We start from the raw sequence: 19952 nt of genomic DNA on the forward strand, positions 1-19952 counted from the left end.
GACATTTGTAGAGCTGCGGGCTGGGCGACACCTAACACGTTCGCTAGATACTATAGCCTTCGTGTCGAGCCGGTCTCCTCCCATGTTCTCCCCACAGGTCAGAGGCACGGAGAGGCCCCGGCTTAGTGTCGGCTTGCTGCGCTACATGCGCTTCTTTTCTCCAGAGAGTCCCTACAAGGCAGACCCTGTCGAGTCCTCCGATATCCCTTCGGCAGCCGACGTGGCGGAGCGTCTGGCGCCAGGCCTATACTCCGTTGTATCCTTGAGAACCGGGTTTAGGCTGGGTTCCATATGTGTGACCCTACGGGGATCCCATATGGTTGGTTCCACGGTTGCTCCTAAACGAAGCCCGTGTCTTTCCCTCTGGGAGAACCTACCCTTCATCGGGTTGGAGTCACCCCAGCTCTTCCATATGTAGCACAGCCCTATAGGGTTAGTCCATATGTACTTCTCCACATAACTCCTTCGGGGAAGGATGTGGCTTCCGCAGCGTTCCTTTCCCAGCGAAGGGTACGCTTTCCCAGCGTTATCCAATAGTCTCACTGAATGGGTTTTGGGGAACAGCAGTGATCGACTCTCTCTGTGTTAGCCCTGTCCCACCATCCTCAGGCAAGGGGGTTCAGGTGGCTTACAACAGAGCGCTGGAAGGGGGCAGCTCCTGTGGCGCTTTGGTAGGGATTCCTATTCGTCGGTCTGTCCGACGTACGTCGAACGTGACCGACTGAATGGGAACGTCTCGGTTACAAAGGTAACCCTCGTTCCCTGAAGGAGGGAACGGAGACGTACGTCCCGTCGCCACAGTCGCTGTACCCCGCTGATGCTGCCGCCTATCCGGTTCGGCTCCTCAGCGAAAACCTGAAGATGCAACGCACCTGCTGCTCATTATATACCCGCGCTGCGAGGCGAGCAGCTGATGCATATGATTGCATGCCAATGTGCATTGGCTCGTTTAGTTACACTCGAAGTAGATTGGCCTCTCTAGCGAGATTCCTATTCGTCGGTCTGTCCGACGTACGTCTCCGTTCCCTCCTTCAGGGAACGAGGGTTACCTTTGTAACCGAGACGTTCTAGTTTCTGAACACCACTGCAATAAAGAACCAAATAATTACTGCAGGATTACACATACATTCAAGTTGGTGTTTTAAGACATTTTCTATAGTCATAACTGCAGAGCAAACCATAGAGTTTTAACACAATGCATTTGTTTTGTGTTGCAGAAGCTCAGGATGAAGGAGCGCCATGCTCGAGTACGTCTCTTGCAATTATTCTGCAGAATCAAATGATCTAAATTCAACATTAAATGTATTTCTGCAGTTTCTCACTGGTGGATAATGTGTATTAAATGCGTTGCTCTGGTTCTTCTAGTGGCCAAAAGATACAAGCCCTTCAACAAGTATGAATACTTCTATGAGACGGAGTCCTTGAATGCTTTGAACGGGGCAGTCAACGGCCCCAAGGCCAGCTGTAAGGTACAGTAGAGTTCATTTCCACACATCAAACTCTAAAGATACTGCTGCTTTTTCAGTAACGCAGTGTGAATATCGTATTAGGTTGAGATTGCGGTTCCCGATACATGCAGCTACATTGTGCGCACCGCCGACTGCGCGCTGAGTGAAGTGATAGACGTCGATGCGGATGGAAACCCAGTGTTTGGAGTAGCTGCTGGTGCGGAGGACTTCAAAACCGCCATGGAGAGGTAAAGCCCTGCTCACACTAACAATAACTATGGGTGCGCCTCAATCAGATCCCCATCATTGTGTATAATTCGGGCAATGGTATTCAGCAGAATCCTCTCTCTTTGTTCAGACATCCTCTGAAGTTCACCGTTGAGGGAGACGATGAAATCAAGCTTTTCCCTGAGGAGGATGAGCGGATAAACATCCTCAACATCAAGAGGGGAATCATCTCTGCTCTTGCTGTCCCGGTGCTTGAGGAGGACAAGAACAAAGACATGGTCCGTATTTTAAATCGCAATATATATATCACAGAAAAGCAAATGAATAAGAAGATGCTCATGTCAGATCCACTTCTCACCATTTCCATTCCAGCCCACCATCTATGGTCTGTGTAAGACTGACTATGTCGTGAACACCAGAGAGGACGTCGCCACTGAAGTCACTCTTACAAGAGACCTGTCTGCTTGTGACAAGTTCAGGCCAGTCGATGACCACACCAGTCCCCTCGCCCTCATCACCGGCATGGTGAGTCCTGAGACACTGATTTTTTGCTATTTTAAAGGGAAGAAATTTTGTTTTGGAGTCTGCTACAATAGTTTTACATTCATCCAATGCTCTGATTGGTCAGATGGCCCATTCTTTTGTGACTGGTCGAAACCAAACGCTCATTATCATATCTGAATCTCAGCTCTTCCTCAGCATTTGATACACAGTAATACGATGGCATCTTCTTGACATGAACAACACGAACCAAACTCTTCCAGTCAAACTACAGTGTTTGAGGGCGGGGAAAAGCAGATGCTGTTCGCTGGCAGCCAATGGGCTGGCATTATGCAAATTAGTTACAAACCTATGTAGGTTCAGCAGGAAGATATTTGGAAGAATGTCAGTAACCAAACAGATCTCACCCCCTATTGACTACTATAGTATTTATTTTTCATCAGTGGGGGGCAAGATCTGTTTGGTTACTGACATTCTTTTAAATATCTTCCTTTATGTTCAGCAGAACGAAGAAATTCATACAGGTTTGGAACTACTTGAGGGTGAGTAAATGATGACAGAATTTTCATTTTTGGGTGAACTATCCCTTTAACATTAAAAACGCAGACAGCAGTATGATTATTAGGATGCTGTCACTTTACGACGTAATGCACGGATCCAATATACTGATACTGCACACATGCATTTTCTTTCTCATCTCTTTACATTCACTTAAGACATAACCGACTATACTTAGGATACTCGCCGAGACGGGCATTTTTTTTTTTACATAATTTTGTGTGAATTTGTCTGTTCAAGCACAAGAAGATGCGAAAGAGAGCTCAGGTATTGCACTTTGGATGTTTAAACTTCCCATACAGTGTGTGAGTAATGAATTGAGTTCTCTTTCACGTCTTCTTGCGCTTGAATATTTAAATTGGCAAGGATTAAACATTCGTGAAGAAGCACTGACCCGTAAGCTGTTTCGAGCGTCGTTCATGTTTGTTCACACTCATGTTCTCACAACATTGCATTGTTTCTGGTGATTGACACTGTTTAATATACTCGCCAACACCAATTTTTACTTGCATTTGGCGCTTGCCTTGTGTAGACCCTGCTGACAAGCCTTAATTTCAGAATCAGAATGAGGGTAAACGAATGAAAATAATAATTTTTCCAGCATATATATTAGATATAGAGTGAACATCAAGAAATAAATTAAAATAATAAAACATATTAAAATCCATGTCATGACCCCTTTAAAACCCAATGGAGATGAGTAGGTTGAGATGTCCAATGTTTGTCATTTTCTCTTCCCAAGAAATATCCTCTTGCTCAGCTGATCAAAAGCAAACAGACCTGCAACTACAAGTTTAATAATGAGCAGCACCACATGACCTCTGGAACTTGCACGGAAAAACATGTTCTTGCGCTCTTTTCACACAAGTAAGTGAAATAAACATATTTTCCTGTAGCTCATGTAACTGTAGAGCATGTCGCTAGCAATGCCAATGTCATAACATGAGTTCCAGCACGTCGCTTCAGTTTTTAACGTTGAAATAGTGTGAGGAAAGATGTAAGTAGCTAAACATTTAATATTCAACACTGTTTTACAATAGAAATATTAGTAACAGTAATATCCAGTGGTGCAAACTACTCAAATTTTGCCATTTTTAATGGAAAATATAGGCTGAATCATTTACGTGATTCATAACTGAATGTCATGAGAATAGTTCAAGATGATTACTTTACAAAAAATGTAATTCCTTTAAATAAAAAGACCATTTCATCCCCTCCCAAAAGAAAAAAATGGTTTCCCCCAATGATCAATGCCTAGAATCTTAAAGTTAGCATGAAATGTTGTTCCTCTATTTTCTTCCCTATAGTGCCATATATCCAAGTGAAATGGCTTCTCAAATAAGAACAAAGGTAGGCTGGGGCTTGATTTTGTCCATGGGGAATTGATTGGAGGGTTGTGGTTTGCTATTGGTGGATCACATGTGAGTGACAGGTTGCCCCGCCCTTGCCATCAGAGAAGAGAAGAGGGAGGCAAAGTTATCCTGATTCAAGATTACAAGGAACATGAATTTAAAAAATAATGATGTACACTGATAAATCATTTAGAATTAACACTGCAATATTCCATAAAAAAAATTTGAATGGTCCATTTTGACTTTTATTGTGAATTTAAATGCTTTAGATAAAAGCATCTGCCAAATGCATAAATGTTCATTGAGTATCTTGGATGCTCATGTACTGATGCTTGTCTCTATAACTTTATCTCAACCAGGAGAGAATATGGAGTGATCAATACTGGCAAACAGGCTTTGACACTTCTGGGAGTTTCTAAGTACAATGACCAAATCTTTGAACACAGTAAGAGAAAATCTCTTTGGTATGAATATTCATAACTTGCTTGGATGTCAAACTGAATGCAAAATGCACTGTTATTCCTCCAGATGTGGCCAACATGAAACCCCTCCATCCAGACAGCAGTGTTGACATGAGCCCCATCCAGGATAAAGAATCCGCTCTTGTTGTTCTGAGGGAAATTGCTGACCTCTCCAATACCAATGATGGACGTAAGAGAGCCCACTTGGCCCACAAGCTAGTAGCTGTGATCCGCAAGATGGAAGCTGAAACCTTGACAGCCGTTGTTCCCGAGGCATTGGAAATCTCTCAGTCTTTGACGTACCAGGCTTTGCTACAGTGCGGTACACCAGAATGTGTCAGTGCTATCATGCAGTTATTCAGGACCTTTGACACATCCTCAGTTGAGATTGACGCCGCTGTATATGCCATGGGAATGATACCCCGGTCCTCCCGCGTACTTGTAAAGGAAATGTTGGCGATGGCAAAGTTCAAGCCAAGCAAACCCATCTACTACGCTCTCAGCAATGCTGTGAGGAGGTGAGGGACAACTAGTAATGTGTTCCGTTTAAATCTTTAGATTTAGGTAAAAATAAATGGTCAACTAACATATGAACAGAAGTTTACCAAATGGTAACATTTCTGTAGCTCAACCAGTGGAGGATTGGCCAAGATCTTGGGTTTGATTCCCAGGAAATGCATTGCACATTGTCAGTATTCCATGTTTACCTCGAATGCAATGGATAAAAGCATCTGCCAAATGCATAAATATAGTACACTTTAATTTGCAAGCATGTGAAAAGACCTTTTCAGGCAAATCACAGTTTTGTCTCACTGACTGTCGTCCATGTTTTGTGCAAGTGAACTCAGTGTTTCATCAAAACAACATCTTTATTCTCTCTGTGTGACCCAAGGCTCTTTGAGACGGATGGAGTCACCAGTGAGATCCAGGCAGTGGCTGATTACGCCCGTGAACAGATCGGTGATTGCACTGATGACCAGGAACACGTCTTTCTTTCTCTGAAGGTATGTTCACACATGCTAATAAATTCAACTTCAGACTATACAACTAAAGCCCTATTCAGACAGTAATAGTTTCTCATGGGGAAATAAGTTATGTTAAGCATTTACAGGGGTTAATCTGTGATTTTATTGCCATCTGAATTCAGAATGTCTATGTTTTTCCTCATAAAAAGTCCCTGCCAAATGACCTTCTTTTTTGATGAACACCAAGGTCATGTTGGTAATTTAATTGCCATTCATATCCTTAAGAGGGGATCAATTAAAAAGTCATTTTTTGAATCCTTTTTGACCATTGACAAGCACCGTATGCTAACTGTTGTGCTTCACAGTAATGTGTGCATGAATTTTAAGGAAAAATTTGTAAATGTTTTTTGTTAGACCAAACCGTACTCGTACCGTACAACAAATTTGACACGCCAAAATGGATGTTAGGCTATAACTCTGCAATGCTTAGGCATATTGTGATGAAATTTGGTACATGTCATCATAATCATGACTCGATGGTACTTGCACATTTGTGGCACAGTACCACCTACTGGTCAAGAAAAATGAAAAAAATTAACATTTTTTCTTATAACTGCTGAACAGTTTGGCCAAACACCATGAGATTAGTTTCGTTAGATTACCCTAAAAGTCTATTGCAGGTCATTGGCAATATGGTGGCTGCACTGGGAGCTGCGCGCCCTGCTTTGCAGTCTTCTGTTATTCAATGCATCAAGCAGCCGGCTGCCTCCCCTGCAGTCCAACAGGCCGCTGTCCAGGTCTACAGACAGATTCCTGTACCTGAAGAGGTGAGCTGTTAAATAAACCCACAACTCTTGGTGAGTTTAAAGTTAGTTTAAAATAGGGCTGCACAATATTGGATTAAAAATGACATTTTGTTTTTCTGTGATGTACATCAATCAGGCATGACATTATGACCACTGACAGGTGAACTGAATAACACTGATTATCTCTTCATCATGGCACATGTTAGTGGGTGGGATATATTAGGCAGCAAGTGAACATTTTGTCCTCAAAGTTGATTTGTTAGAAGCAGGAAAAACGGGCAGGCATCAGGCGTCAGGGTCATGGGCGGACAAGGCTCATTGATGCATGTGGGGAGCGAAGGCTGGCCCATGTGGTCCGATCCAACAGACGAGCAACTGTAGCTCAAACTGCTCAAGAAGTTAATGCTGGTTCTGATAGAAAGGTGTCAGAATATACAGTGCATCATTTTTTTGCGTATGGAGCTGCATAGCTGCAGATCAGTCAGGGTGCCCATGCTGACCCCTGTCCACCTCCGAAAGAGCCAACAGTGGGCATCAGAACTGGACCACGGAGCAATGGAAGAAGGTGGCCTGGTCTGATGAATCATGTTTTCTTTTACATCAAGTGGATGGCCGGCTGCGTGTGCGTCTCTTACCTGAGGAACACATGGCACCAGAATGCACTATGGGAAGAAGGCAAGCCGGCAGTGGCAGTGTGATGCTTTGGGTAATGTTCTGCTGGGAAACCTTGGGTCCTGCCATCCATGTGAATGTTACTTTGACACGTACCACCTACCTGAGCTTTGTTGCAGACCATGTACACCCCTTCATGGAAACGGTATTCCCTGGTGGCTGTGGCCCCTTTCAGCAGGATAATGCTCCTGCCACAAAGCAAAAATGGTTCAGGAATGGTTTGAGGAGCACAACAACAAGTTTGAGGTGTTGACTTGGCCTCCAAATTCCCCAGATCTCAATCATCTGTGGGATGTGCTGAAAAAACAAGTCCGATCCATGGAGGCACCACCTTGCAACTTACAGGACTTAAAGAATCTGCTGCTAATATCTTGGTGCAGATAATACAGCACACCTTCAGGGGTCTAGTGGAGTCCATGGCTCGATGGGTCTGAGCTGTTTTGGCAGCAAAAGGGGGACCAACACAATATTAGGAACGTGGTCATAATGTTATGCCTGATCACACAATCGCACTAAAGCCATATCGCGATACTGATTTTATTCTGATATATCTTGCAGCCCCAGTCTAAAGGTAATTTCATGGCTCTTACAGGGCCGAGAGGTGCTCTTGCATGCTGTTCTGGATAGAACTGCATCCATACAGAAGCGTGTAGCAGCATATCTCATCTTGATGAAGAACCCCACGCTTGCTGAACTCGATCAACTAGCAGCGGCTCTCCATGTTGAGGAAAATCTTCAGGTCAAGAGCTTCATCATCTCTCACATCAGCAACATCTTGACCTCGACAGCACCAGAGATCCTGGAGTGAGTAAAAAAATAGAATGGGAAGAACCTAATCTAATTTTCAGACGAAAACGTAATCTTGTTTTGTTTACTCCGTAGCTTGAGACAGAAGATTCAAGAGGCCTTTCAAGGCAATGAAATTGAAATGCTCACTGAATCCACCAAATTCTCTCGGTACTACAGACTTGGATCTTTAGAGGGAAATATGATTTTTGAATCTCCAAATGAACTTCCACGGGAGGTCATGGTGGAGATGACCTTGAATGCTTTTGGGTTTGATATGGACTTGATTGAGGTACACAGTACAGTAAAATCCAACATTTAATTTTTTCCCAAATTCTGCTTGCCATAATCAAGCAGCCCTAATGTCTTTGATTCTTGCTTTCAGATTGGCATGGAGGGAAAGGGCTTTGACCCCATTGTGGAGGCCATCTTTGGTGAAGATGGATTCTTCCCAGATACAATCATGAAGACCACTTTATACGCTACTGACAAGATGCCCACCCAACTCAATGAGGTCTTGGACAACATGCTGCCGATCATGAGAAATGATAGGAAGAAAAGACAGGTATTAAAATGTTGTAAAAATGTTGCAAATGGATGTATTTCCTCACAGCTGGATTCCGATCTCAATCTCTTCTGTGTGCTCTAGGCTTCTCAAAACATATTCAATGAAATCAGTCATAATGTCAACAAGCTTATGGAGGATTTAAAGGCCCAGGATGCTCCTGAAGCGATGGTGTATCTCAAGCTCCTGGGTGCTGAACTTGGGTATCTCGATACAAAAGATGGCAAGATGATTCAGAATCTCCTTAAGATGATCCCCACTGATGTGAGTCCAGCTTTACCAACCACAGCTGTCATCACATAGATTAAATCAGCAGAATTAGTCATGCATTTTTTAATTCATAATTTTAATTAAAGTTTATTTAATAATCAATTAAATAGTCAACTTTATTTAATAATCAACACCCAGTTGTTGTTGTTTTTTCCAAACAAGGCAGTTTATATCAACTTTTTAATAGCAGAATTATGTTTCAACTCCAAATTGTTGTTGAAAGTATGTTGGCATTACTAATCAGAATTATATTTTTGAAATAGTTCCTCAAAAGACTGCTCTCAAGTGTTGACAACGAGCTTTTCCTTCACTACATATTCATGGATAATGAGTTTTATCTGCCCACCGGTGCTGGCTTTCCACTGAGAGTTGCTCTGTCTGGTACATTTACTCCTGGAGTCAAAGGAGGATTGAGCTTTAATCCAGGCATGGTGAGTCCAACACACTTCAGTCGTGCATGTTATTTTTTTATAAAATTATTTTTGATCAAATAAATGCAGTTCTGGTAAGCAGAAGAAACTTCTTTCAAAGTCATTAAAAGTGGTATTATCCTAATATGAATTAACATGACTACACCACAGAGGGAATTTGCTTTGACGCTGTCTGCTGGCATTGAGTTTGTGACTGAGATTGGGACTCACTTCCCCGACTATGTTCATTGTGGTCTGGAGATGCACACGAACATCTATCATGAGAGCGGCATCAGAGCAAAGCTCTCTGTGACTGACGGCCAGCTCAAGCTCTCCATTCCAGCTCCTCGTGGGCCAACTGAGCTCATCAGTGTCATGTAAGACATCTTGAAATGTATAATATCAATGCAATAAAGGGATTTAAAAGCCCTTAGCATAAATGCAAGTAGGGCTGCATAATAATGGTTAAACTGATTCTCATTTCAGAAATTTCTGTTACATTTAATCAGAATTATTGCACTTTCACGTGAGCACAAATCAAGAGAACGTCAACTTATATGCAGGGTTTAGTTGCCTAATCTATTGCGACATAAACTCAGAATTCCATGAAAAAAGTTAGACTTGCAAGATGGAAACTCCAAATTCTGAGAAAAAGTCAGAATTGCGAGATGGAAACTCAGAATTCAAAGAAAAAATTCAGAATTGCGAGAAAAAGTCAGTATTGTGAGATGTAAACTCAGAATTCTGAGAAAAAATAATTGCAAGTCGTAAACTCAGAATTCTGAGAAAAAGACAGAATTGCGTGACGTAAACTCAGAATTCTGAGAAAATTCAGAATCACGCGACGTAAACTCCGAATTCCGAGGAAAAGTCAGAATTGCGCGACGTAAACTCAGAATTCCGAGGAAAAGTCAGAATTGCGAGACGTAAACTCAGAATTCAGAGAAAAAAGTCAGAATTGCGAGACGTAAACTCAGAATTCAGAGAAAAAAGTCAGAATTGCGAGACGTAAACTCAGAATTCAGAGAAAAAAGTCAGAATTGCGCGACGTAAACTCAGAATTCTGAGAAAAGTCAGAATTGCGCGACGTAAACTCAGAATTCTGAGAAAAGTCAGAATTGCGCGACGTAAACTCAGAATTCCGAGAAAAAGTCAGAATTGCGAGATGTAAACTCAGAATTCAGAGAAAAGTCAGAATTGCGAGACGTAAACTCAGAATTCGGAGAAAAAAGTCAGAATTGCGCAACGTAAACTCAGAATTCAGAGAAAAAAGTCAGAATCGCGCGACGTAAACTCAGAATTCCAAGAAAAAAGTCAGAATTGCGAGACGTAAACTTAGAATTCAGAGAAAAAAGTCAGAATTGCACGACGTAAACTCAGAATTCCGAGAAAAAGTCAGAATTGCACGACGTAAACTCAGAATCCCAAGAAAAAAGTCAGAATTGCGAGACGTAAACTCAGAATACTGAGAAAAAAGAATTGCATGGCCTAAAGTCCGAATTCTGAAGAAAAAGTCAAGAATTGTGAGATGTAAACTCAGAATTCCGAGAAAAAAAGTCAGAATTTCGAGATGTAAACTCAGAATTCCGAAAAAAAGTCAGAATTGCAAGATGTAAACTCAGAATTCCGAGAAACTTACAATTGCGGAAAAGTAAGTGTTTTTTATCTCACAAAAAATTGTAGTAAAGTAAAAGTTTTTTATTCCATGGCAGAAACCAGCTTCCATAGTTTTAAGTCAAGTCAAATTTATTTATATAGCGCTTTTACAATTGGTAATTGTTTCAAAGCAGCTTTACATATTAGAAGCACAGAAAAAAATGGAAGTGGTTAAAACTGTACAAACAAGCGTGGTAATATGTAACATATACAAGATGGTGCTATATTAAGCCAATGTCGGCTGACTTCCAGGGGTGGAAAAAACCCCCTAGGAGAAAAACCCAGTGTGCTAGCACTGGGAAAAAAGTCCTAGGAGGGAAAAAACCCCTTGGAAGATATATATATGTAAATGTATATGGAGATCAAAATCTGAATTGTACATTTTTATTATAGAGATTAAAAATCGATTATATATAAATATATGTAAGCGGATACGGGGATCCTGGGCTACGTTGTAGTCAGGTCCAGACGCAGGTTCTCCATCTGACCTGGATACGGCCTGGATCCAGCACCCGGCAAACCTCAGGATAAGCAGAGAGACAGATATTAGCGTAGATGCCATTCTTGTTCTGATGTACAGGTATATCTAGTGTTATAGGAAATGTTCTCGGTTCCGGCCGACCTAATTATTGCAGCGTAACAATCCTTTAACGGATTTGAAAAATGTTAATGTATTGATAATGTGTTATGTGTATGCAAGAGCAAAGAGATGTGTTTTTAGTCTAGATTTAAACTGACAGAGTGTGTCTGCTTCCCGAACAATGCTAGGAAGATTGTTCCAGAGTTTAGGTGCTAAATAGGAAAAGGATCTGCCGCCTTCAGTTGTTTTTGATATTCTGGGTATTATCAACTGGCCTAAATTCTGAGATCGCAATAAACGTGAAGGACTATAATGCATTAAGAGCTCACTTAGGTACTGGGGAGCTAAACCATTTAGAGCTTTATAAGTAAGTAGCAAGATTTTAAAATCTATACGATGTTTAATAGGGAGCCAATGTAATGTTGACAGAACTGGGCTAATATGGTCATACTTTCTGGTTCTAGTAAGAACTCTAGCTGCCGCATTTTGAACCAACTGTAGTTTGTTTAAAAGCCGAGCAGAACAACCACCCAGTAGAGCGTTACAATAATCTAGTCTTGAGGTCATGAATGCATGAACCAGCTGTTCCGCATTTGTCATTGAGAGCATATGTCGTAATTTAGATATATTTTTTAGATGGAAGAAGGCGGTTTTACAGATACTAGAAACATGACTTTCAAATGAAAGATTGGTATCAAAGAGCACACCCAGGTTCCTAACTGAGGACGAAGGTTTAATGGAGCACCCGTCAAGTGTTAGAGAGTATTCAAGGTTTTTTCGTGAGGAAGTTTTTGGTCCAAAGATTAGGAAATCATTTTTTTCTGAATTTAATAATAAGAAATTTCTTGTCATCCAGTTTTTAATGTCAGCTATGCATTCTGTTAGTTTTGTGAATTTGTAGGTTTCGTCAGGGCGCGAGGAAATATAGAGCTGAGTATCGTCAGCGTAGCAGTGAAAACTAACACCATGCTTCCTAATTATCTCTCCTAAGGGCAGCATGTACAGAGTGAAAAGCAACGGTCCTAATACTGAGCCTTGTGGTACCCCATATTTAACCTGTGATCGATACGACATCTCTTCATTAACTACCACAGACTGATAACGGTCAGATAAGTATGATTTGAACCATGCCAAAGCAATTCCACTAATGCCAATATAGTTTTCAAGTCTTTTTAAAAGAATGTTATGATCGATAGTGTCAAAAGCAGCACTGAGATCTAATAACACTGATAGAGAAATACAGCCACGATCGGATGATAGGAGTAGATCGTTTGTAACTCTAACGAGAGCAGTCTCAGTACTATGGTATGGTCTAAATCCTGACTGGAAATCCTCACAGATTCCATTTCTTTCTAAAAAGGAACACAGTTGTGTTGAAACTGCCTTTTCTAGTATCTTTGACAGAAAAGGTAGATTCGAGATTGGCCTGTAATTTACTAAATCTCTCGGATCTAGTTGAGGTTTTTTAATAAGAGGTTTGATAATAGCCTGCTTAAAGGTTTTTGGCACGTGTCTTAGTGTTAAAGATGAATTAATTATATCAAGAAGTGGACCTACGACCTCTGGAAGCATTTCTTTCAGTAGTTTAGTCGGCATTGGGTCTAACATACATGTCGTTGATTTTGATGATTTGATAAGTTTAGATAATTCTTCCTCTCCTATAGCGGCGAATGATTCTAGTTTTACCTCAGGGACACTACAGTGCACTGTCTGAAGAGAAACTGTAGACGGTTGCATGTTTATAATTTTCTCTCTAATATTACCAATCTTGCAAGTAAAGAAGTTCATAAAGTCATTACTGCTGTGCTCTATGGAAACGTCAGCAGTTGAATCTCTGTTTCTAGTTAATTTAGCCACTGTGTCAAATAAATACCTAGGATTATGTTTGTTTTCTATTAAGAGATTTGAAAAATAAGTAGATCTAGCATTTCTTATGGCTGTTCTGTACTCAATCATTTTTTCTTTCCACGAAAGGCGAAAAACTTCTAGTTTTGTTTTCTTCCAACTACGTTCAGCTTTTCTAACAGCTCGTTTTAGAGCCCGAGTGTGCTCATCATACCACGGCGTTGGATTAGTTTCCTTAATCTTCTTTAGACGTAAAGAACATCAGCGCTTTTTTTCAATGCATACACATGGTGGCCAGGTTGGGAAAATTAGGTTAAACGCTTGGCAGACAATGTATGGGTTTTATGCTCTTGACATCTGGTATCCGCAAGCATCCGAAAGCTTGTGGAGGCTTGTTACCAATGCAATATAAAATAAAAAATGTTTTTAGGATAAATAACCAGCTGGCCTATGTCATGAAAATTATGCTAAATTAATAGAGTCGAGCAGAAATTCTGATCACAACTCAAATGTAGTCAAATTATTTTACACACAGTAAATGATGTTATTGTTCCCCACCTGTAGCAATTCTCTGGTGTCTGTTGTTGGTGCCAAGACTAAGTCCATTCCTGCCAAAGGCGAGTATATTAATATGAATAAATGCACTGCTCTTTTCCTTGGACTGAAGTACTGTGCAGCCCTGAAGTATCCTGATGCAAGGTCAAACGATGCTGCCCCTTACTTTCCTCTCTCTGGTGACAGCAAGTAAGTGAAAATCATCTACATACTGATATCTAAATATTCCTTTTCGTCAAACATTTCATCCACACTGAATCTGTGTTTAGATTTTCTGTTGAGCTCCATCCATCTGAAGATGTCACAGAGTATATCGCCACCATCAGCTACGCCTATGAGGACGAGGCAGACAAAGTCACGTTTAGCGTGAAGGCTGAAGGTTAGAGACAGCTTAACAAAATAACACTTAAGTATTTGCTACTACATAACTGAAAAAAAGAGAAAACATCCACATTTAAATTAACCATCATTTGTCTTTTGCTCACTAACAGGAACATCCTTTGAGGCCAGAAATGTAGTGATATTAAACAGACAGCAGTACAGTTTCTCTGCAGAGTTGCTTATCGATTCTCTTCAGCTTGATTCTAAAGTTTCTGCAAAACTGAAGCATGCTGAGAAGCTGACTTTGGAAATTGAGAGTGACCTAAAACTCCCTGAGACGATTTCTGTTCAAACACTCATCCTGAAATATGGTATCTGTCCAGTACATTGGCCTGTTGTGATTATTGATTAATTGTCTGATCGTGGTTATTTGATCAAATCGCAATTGTGTGAGATAACTGCAATAACTGTGCATTTTAAATTTCAATCACAGTTTGCCATCCACATAAGGAAATTTATGATCATGACAGTATAATTCTAGTGAATTATCTCTCTCAAAATATCTTTTCTCAGAGAATCAGAAGATTGAGGCTGAATTTAAATCTGATGTCAGGTCTGAGATTCAAAGAATCATTCCCAACATCAGTGCCATTGAAACATTTGTCAGTAGCCTTCTTGATCACCAGATTGGCCTGAATGAGATGAAGGTCCGTGATGTTCTGGCAAAGACAGCTGTGGTAAGAACTTCCCTAATTTATTTTCATCAGCTTTTGAAAATACCCGAAGAAATAAATGCTTATTAAAATGAAAGGGATAGTTCACCCTAACATGAAAATGAAGTATATCTAATGCAGTATGCCATTAGATCCAGTATCCCTTTGAAAAGAAACAAATGTACATATGTGCAGAATTTGGGAGTTCATGCCGTGCCTGTGATCACTCTTCCAGAAAGACTCTTCTTGAATGTGTGAGTTGATGCCACCATGTTTAAAAGTATTTCAATTAATTTCATAGTTACCAGTTAAAATTAACACGTTTTTTACACAGAGAGGCTGCTGCTAAATATCACTTTGGCCAGGATACCATCTATACCATCACTCTTCCCTTGCCCTTGGGTGGAAAATCCTCTAGAGATCTGAACTTTCCCACAACCCTCTCAACACCAAACCTGATTGTACCTCATCTTGGTCTGGAATTTGAATCTACTAGCATTAATCTTCCAGAGTTCTCCATTCCCTGGGGAGTGTTGCTGTCTGTGCCGACTCTCGAATTGGTAGAGATGTCTGGAAAACTAAACAGCAACTTCTACAACTTAGAAGCAGCTGTGTCTGCTGCCAGAGATCCTGCTGCAAGCTATTCTGCCATGTTTGAAGTCACTGGCACAAGTCCTGTTAAACTCCTCTCCCTAAAGGTCAAAGGTAAAAGCTGTAATTGAAGTACCACATGCACTTTATGCATTTGATTTGGATGGTTGCTTATTGATTGATTTATTTGCACAGGATCTGCTCTAGTTGAGGCCATGCCTGGTGAATCTCTCAAGGCTAACGTAAAGACTGCGCTTCACCACAACATCATCAGTGCCACCATAAGCGTTGAGGAGGAAGTGGAGTTTGCTGAAAAACTCAGTGTAAAATCCAAAAGCAAGTTTGCAGTAATTAGCCGTGTTGGAGTGCAGGTTTCGCTGGAACACACTGGACAGTTTGGAGTTGATGCTGAGGAGATCTCTGGAGATGGAAACCTTGAAGGATCCTTCAAGGCTGGTTCAGTCAATGGTTCATGCAACCTTTTCCAGTCAGCCTCAGTCCTCCCATTCAGACCAGAGGCAAAGATTAAATCTTCATTGAAAGTAGATTCAACACTTCTTCAAGCTCAGAACTCCTTTGATGTAGCCTTTGCCAATGGAGAACTGATAATTCATTCCAACAACACGGCATTTGACAACCTTCTAACATTGCAAAACATTGCTAAAATCGCCTTCAAGGAATCAGACCTTGTTCTAGATTCTCATACAGAAGTACGGGCTCTTGGCCTGAAGATCCAAAACGTGGCTGAAACCAGAGCTGGTGTTAGAGAAGTCAGCATTAAGATTGAGACCTCCACTCACAGCTCTGAAGAGCAAATCCATTCCCTTTTCAGAGGAGCACTGGACATCGATGGTCTAGCTATTCACAATGATGCCTCCGTTAAACTCATGGGACACAAAGCTCTCCACAAAGCCATTCTGAAGCTCAATAAAGATTGCCTGACCACCAGTGGCACAACCTTACTACAGAGCCTCTTGAGTCTGGAGGAGCTTCAGCACACCTTTGAGATCACCTACAAAAAATGAAACTGCCACTGCTCAGAGCAAAACCATTGGAAATCTCATGGGAAGTCTCATTTACCACAACACTAAACTGGAGATTGCTGGACCTTCTGGCACAATCAAAAATCATATACGTTTCAACTCCATATTATTCGATTTTGACACCAACACTCATGGTACAACTATTCCATTCAGAGTCAATTTTGATGCCACTGTTAATGGTAGAGGTAAAACATATTTGTATGGATACCAAAATCATGAGTTTCTCGCAAAAGTCCTTCTGAAAGCAGAACCACAATCCATTGCTCACTCTCATGAATGCAAGGTCTCATCCCTCCTTGACCTAGACTATGGTGTCTTCATTAAATCACAATTTGAAAGCATGTCTGACACTCTGCTGATCCCCTCTGAACAAAAGACTAAAGTGACGGTTAAGGCTAAAGTGAACGACTATGCCATTGAACAGGAAATCAGCGCTTACAATACTCCAATGCGGCTTGGGCTGGAAGGGTCTGGAAAGGTGCACTCCAATCTGTTCAACACTGCCAATAATGATTATCAGGACTTTGCAGTCTCTGGCTTCCTAAAGTATGATAAAAACACTGATATACAATCAGTTAGCTTGCCATTCATTGAAAGTTTTTCTCTAGTCCCTGACAACATTAGATTAACACTTGTGAGCATGGGCGAGACCCTGAGGAATTACATCAACCGAGAGGGGATTGCTTCAAAAATTCAGAGCTTACCTCAGCATGTTAGTGACTTTGTGTCTAATTTGAACATTGAGAGAAGAGTTGTGCAGCTGAAACATGGCTTAAAAGCTCTGTACCAAGAGTATGCATTAAAGCTGAAAGGTCTGATCGGTGCATTTGAGAAACTAGGGAGTGATGTGAGCAACCGTTTCAGTGAGGAATTGGTTTTGATGGGTATGCAGATTGACAAAGCTGTTGAAATGCTACCAAAGCACATCAAGGTTTCGATATTTTTCTTCATTGAGGATGTGAAAAATACTCTTAGCTCGATTAACACCCAAAGTTACACAAAGCTGAATAAGATCTCCCATCCTGCCAGTGCTGAACACAAGCTTGACAGTCAGATTCCTGCAATTTCGACATCTCTTCTAGTGCCATTTTTTGGAAAACTCTATGGTCAAGTCAAAATCAGCAGCCCTGTCTACAACATCAGAACCTCTGCAGAGTTCAAGAATGCCTCAGAGAAATACCCTTTGTTCACAGCTTTTATTAAGACTAAAGGAACCTCTGCAAACCTTGAGGTTCTGAATTACAATCTAGAATCCACAGCGCAGATATCGATCCCTGAGAAGAGTCCTGTAATAGTGTCTGAAACTTTCAAGTTAACACACATTGAATTGGCTTTAGATCAACAGGCATTGTTGACTCTGAATGGATCTGCCTCTAACGATACTTTCTTTCTTGAAACTTCATACAAGTGCCGGGTGAACATCCCCTCACAGTCACTGTCTGGTGAAGTCAGTCTGATTCAGAAGGCAGTATCTTGCCAGGATGATGCTACAATCACACTGACAGTTAAAAATGAAGGAACCGGCAAATTTGCTCTTCAAGACTTCTCTGTGGAAGGCACCCATGAGAGTGACCTGCATGTTAACATGGGCCTTGGAGCTGCCAAGTTATCTTTCACTGGCCACACTTATAGCAATGATTTGAAGATGAAAATGAAGGTCAATGCTGATGCTATTGGTCTAAGCCACCTTGAATTCAGTGCTCGTGTTGAAACGGAGTATCCATTTATCAAGAACAGTTTGCTGGTTGCTTCTGGAAAGGCTCGCTTGGGCGATATGAAGGTGGAAATCAAGACATCCCATGTCACTTCGGTTGTCGGAGCTGTCAGCGGTGTCTTCTCTAACACTGCCAACATCATGACTTGTCCAAGTGAGGTTGCTATTGACTTTCAGAACAGGGGTATTGCCAAGATCAACCTCTTTGAGTCTTTTTTAGCCAATATTGATCTCCAGAAAGACTACGCTGTTACCTTCAACTCTGACATACATGAAATCAGCAGTGTGGCAGTCGCCCACTTAAACCATTACAACTACAGCCATAACTTCACAGCCAGCAATAACAAAGCTGAGATGGGTGTTTACGCTGTTGTGAATAGTGTGGCCAGCTTTGGGTACTTAAATGCTGTAGAAATGTTTGTGCCAGCCATTTTCAATGCTGCAGCAATCAGAGAGCTGAACTTGAATGATAATACTGACCTATGGTATGACTTTACCACAAGTGACCAGCCCATTGATCTAAATGCCAAGCTTGTCTACCAGAAAAGCTGGTTTGCTCCTATTATTGATTTAGGTCTTGTTGTACCTTCATTGGGTAACCTGGTCTCTGAGGTGTCTTTCAAGTCCTCTATTCTTAACCTCAATGCTAACGCAGGTATTTATCCGAAGGATTATTTGATGCGTGTTAGTGCCACAACGGATTCTGTGTTTCAGGGATCGAAGGCAAAGCTTGATGGAACCACTAAACTGACTGGACTAAAACTGGCCTCTTCTTTGTGTTTGGAGAATGCCTACTTTGAGGGTAATCATAAGAGTACCTTGACTCTGGAAGACAACTATGAGGCTGGATTGTCTATGAACACAGTTGCTAAGATTAATCTGACAAGCTTTGCTATTGATGCTACTCATCAACTTTCTGCTGACACCAAGGCCCATCCAAAGGCAGCATCAAACTTAAAGATCAAGTACACCTTTGATCGTCCAGATTCAGTGGCTGCTGGATATGGAGATGCTGAGAATACCTTAAAGCTAGATGCAACTCTTTCCTTCATCTCCATTGAGTCTGCAACCCATCTAACCACAGATTCTACATTCTCTGATGCCATCAAACTTAAGGGAAATATGGATAATGAAGCCAACATCTGTGTTAAAGCTGATGGTCTGAAATCCAATCTGAAGACTACTGGAAATGGGTACTTTGATTTTAAATATGCTACGTTGGGGTTTGACATTAATGACCAGCTGACCTTGGCGGGAGATCTTGATCGTATATATTCTTTGCTAGAAATTGATTCAAACTATACATACATATATGATAGACAATATGAATTTGCAATAAACCACACTGCTCTTGGTAAAGCTGAACTTGTTCCCATGAGCACCCTCATGGCTACTGTAGACATGGTTTTAACGCAGCCAGGTTATCGTGATTTTGATGTAAGAGATACACGTACTTATTTAACAAATTGGTCTGAATACAAAATAAAGGTTTTCTCCCGTTGGTACAATTCAAGTACAGATATATCAGTGTATTTTAGTGAAATACCTGTCTTTAAGCTTGTGTTTGGGTGCTCTCACAATCTCACTTCTCCATCTTCGCTTCTGGAGTATCAGGGTGACTTAAGTGTAATTCAAATAAACAAAAATTAACTTTAGTTTTTGTTGAATATACACTGACTGGAAGAAATATTTAGGCAAGGCAAGCCAAGGCAATTTTATTTGTATAGCACATTTCATACACAATGGTAATTCAAAGTGCTTTACATAAAGAAGAATCAAATAATAAAAAAATGGAACGCATAAGAAATAGAAATAACAGTGAATCAAAGTATTGATTTCAACGAATCATTGGGTTTATTTACTGACCCCAGACTTCATAATCACTGACAATAACTTCAAAAGTCATTCTCAA

General features: G+C 41.0%; 1 pseudogene; it reads left to right on the top strand.

Moving 5' to 3' along the window:
* Nucleotides 1–1227: 1227 nt before the first annotated feature.
* Nucleotides 1228–19703, top strand: LOC137018651 (apolipoprotein B-100-like; annotated as a pseudogene).
* The last annotated feature ends 249 nt before the right edge of the window (nt 19704–19952 follow it).

Source organism: Chanodichthys erythropterus, chromosome 4, assembly GCF_024489055.1.
Source record: "Chanodichthys erythropterus isolate Z2021 chromosome 4, ASM2448905v1, whole genome shotgun sequence".
NCBI lineage: Eukaryota > Metazoa > Chordata > Actinopteri > Cypriniformes > Xenocyprididae > Chanodichthys > Chanodichthys erythropterus.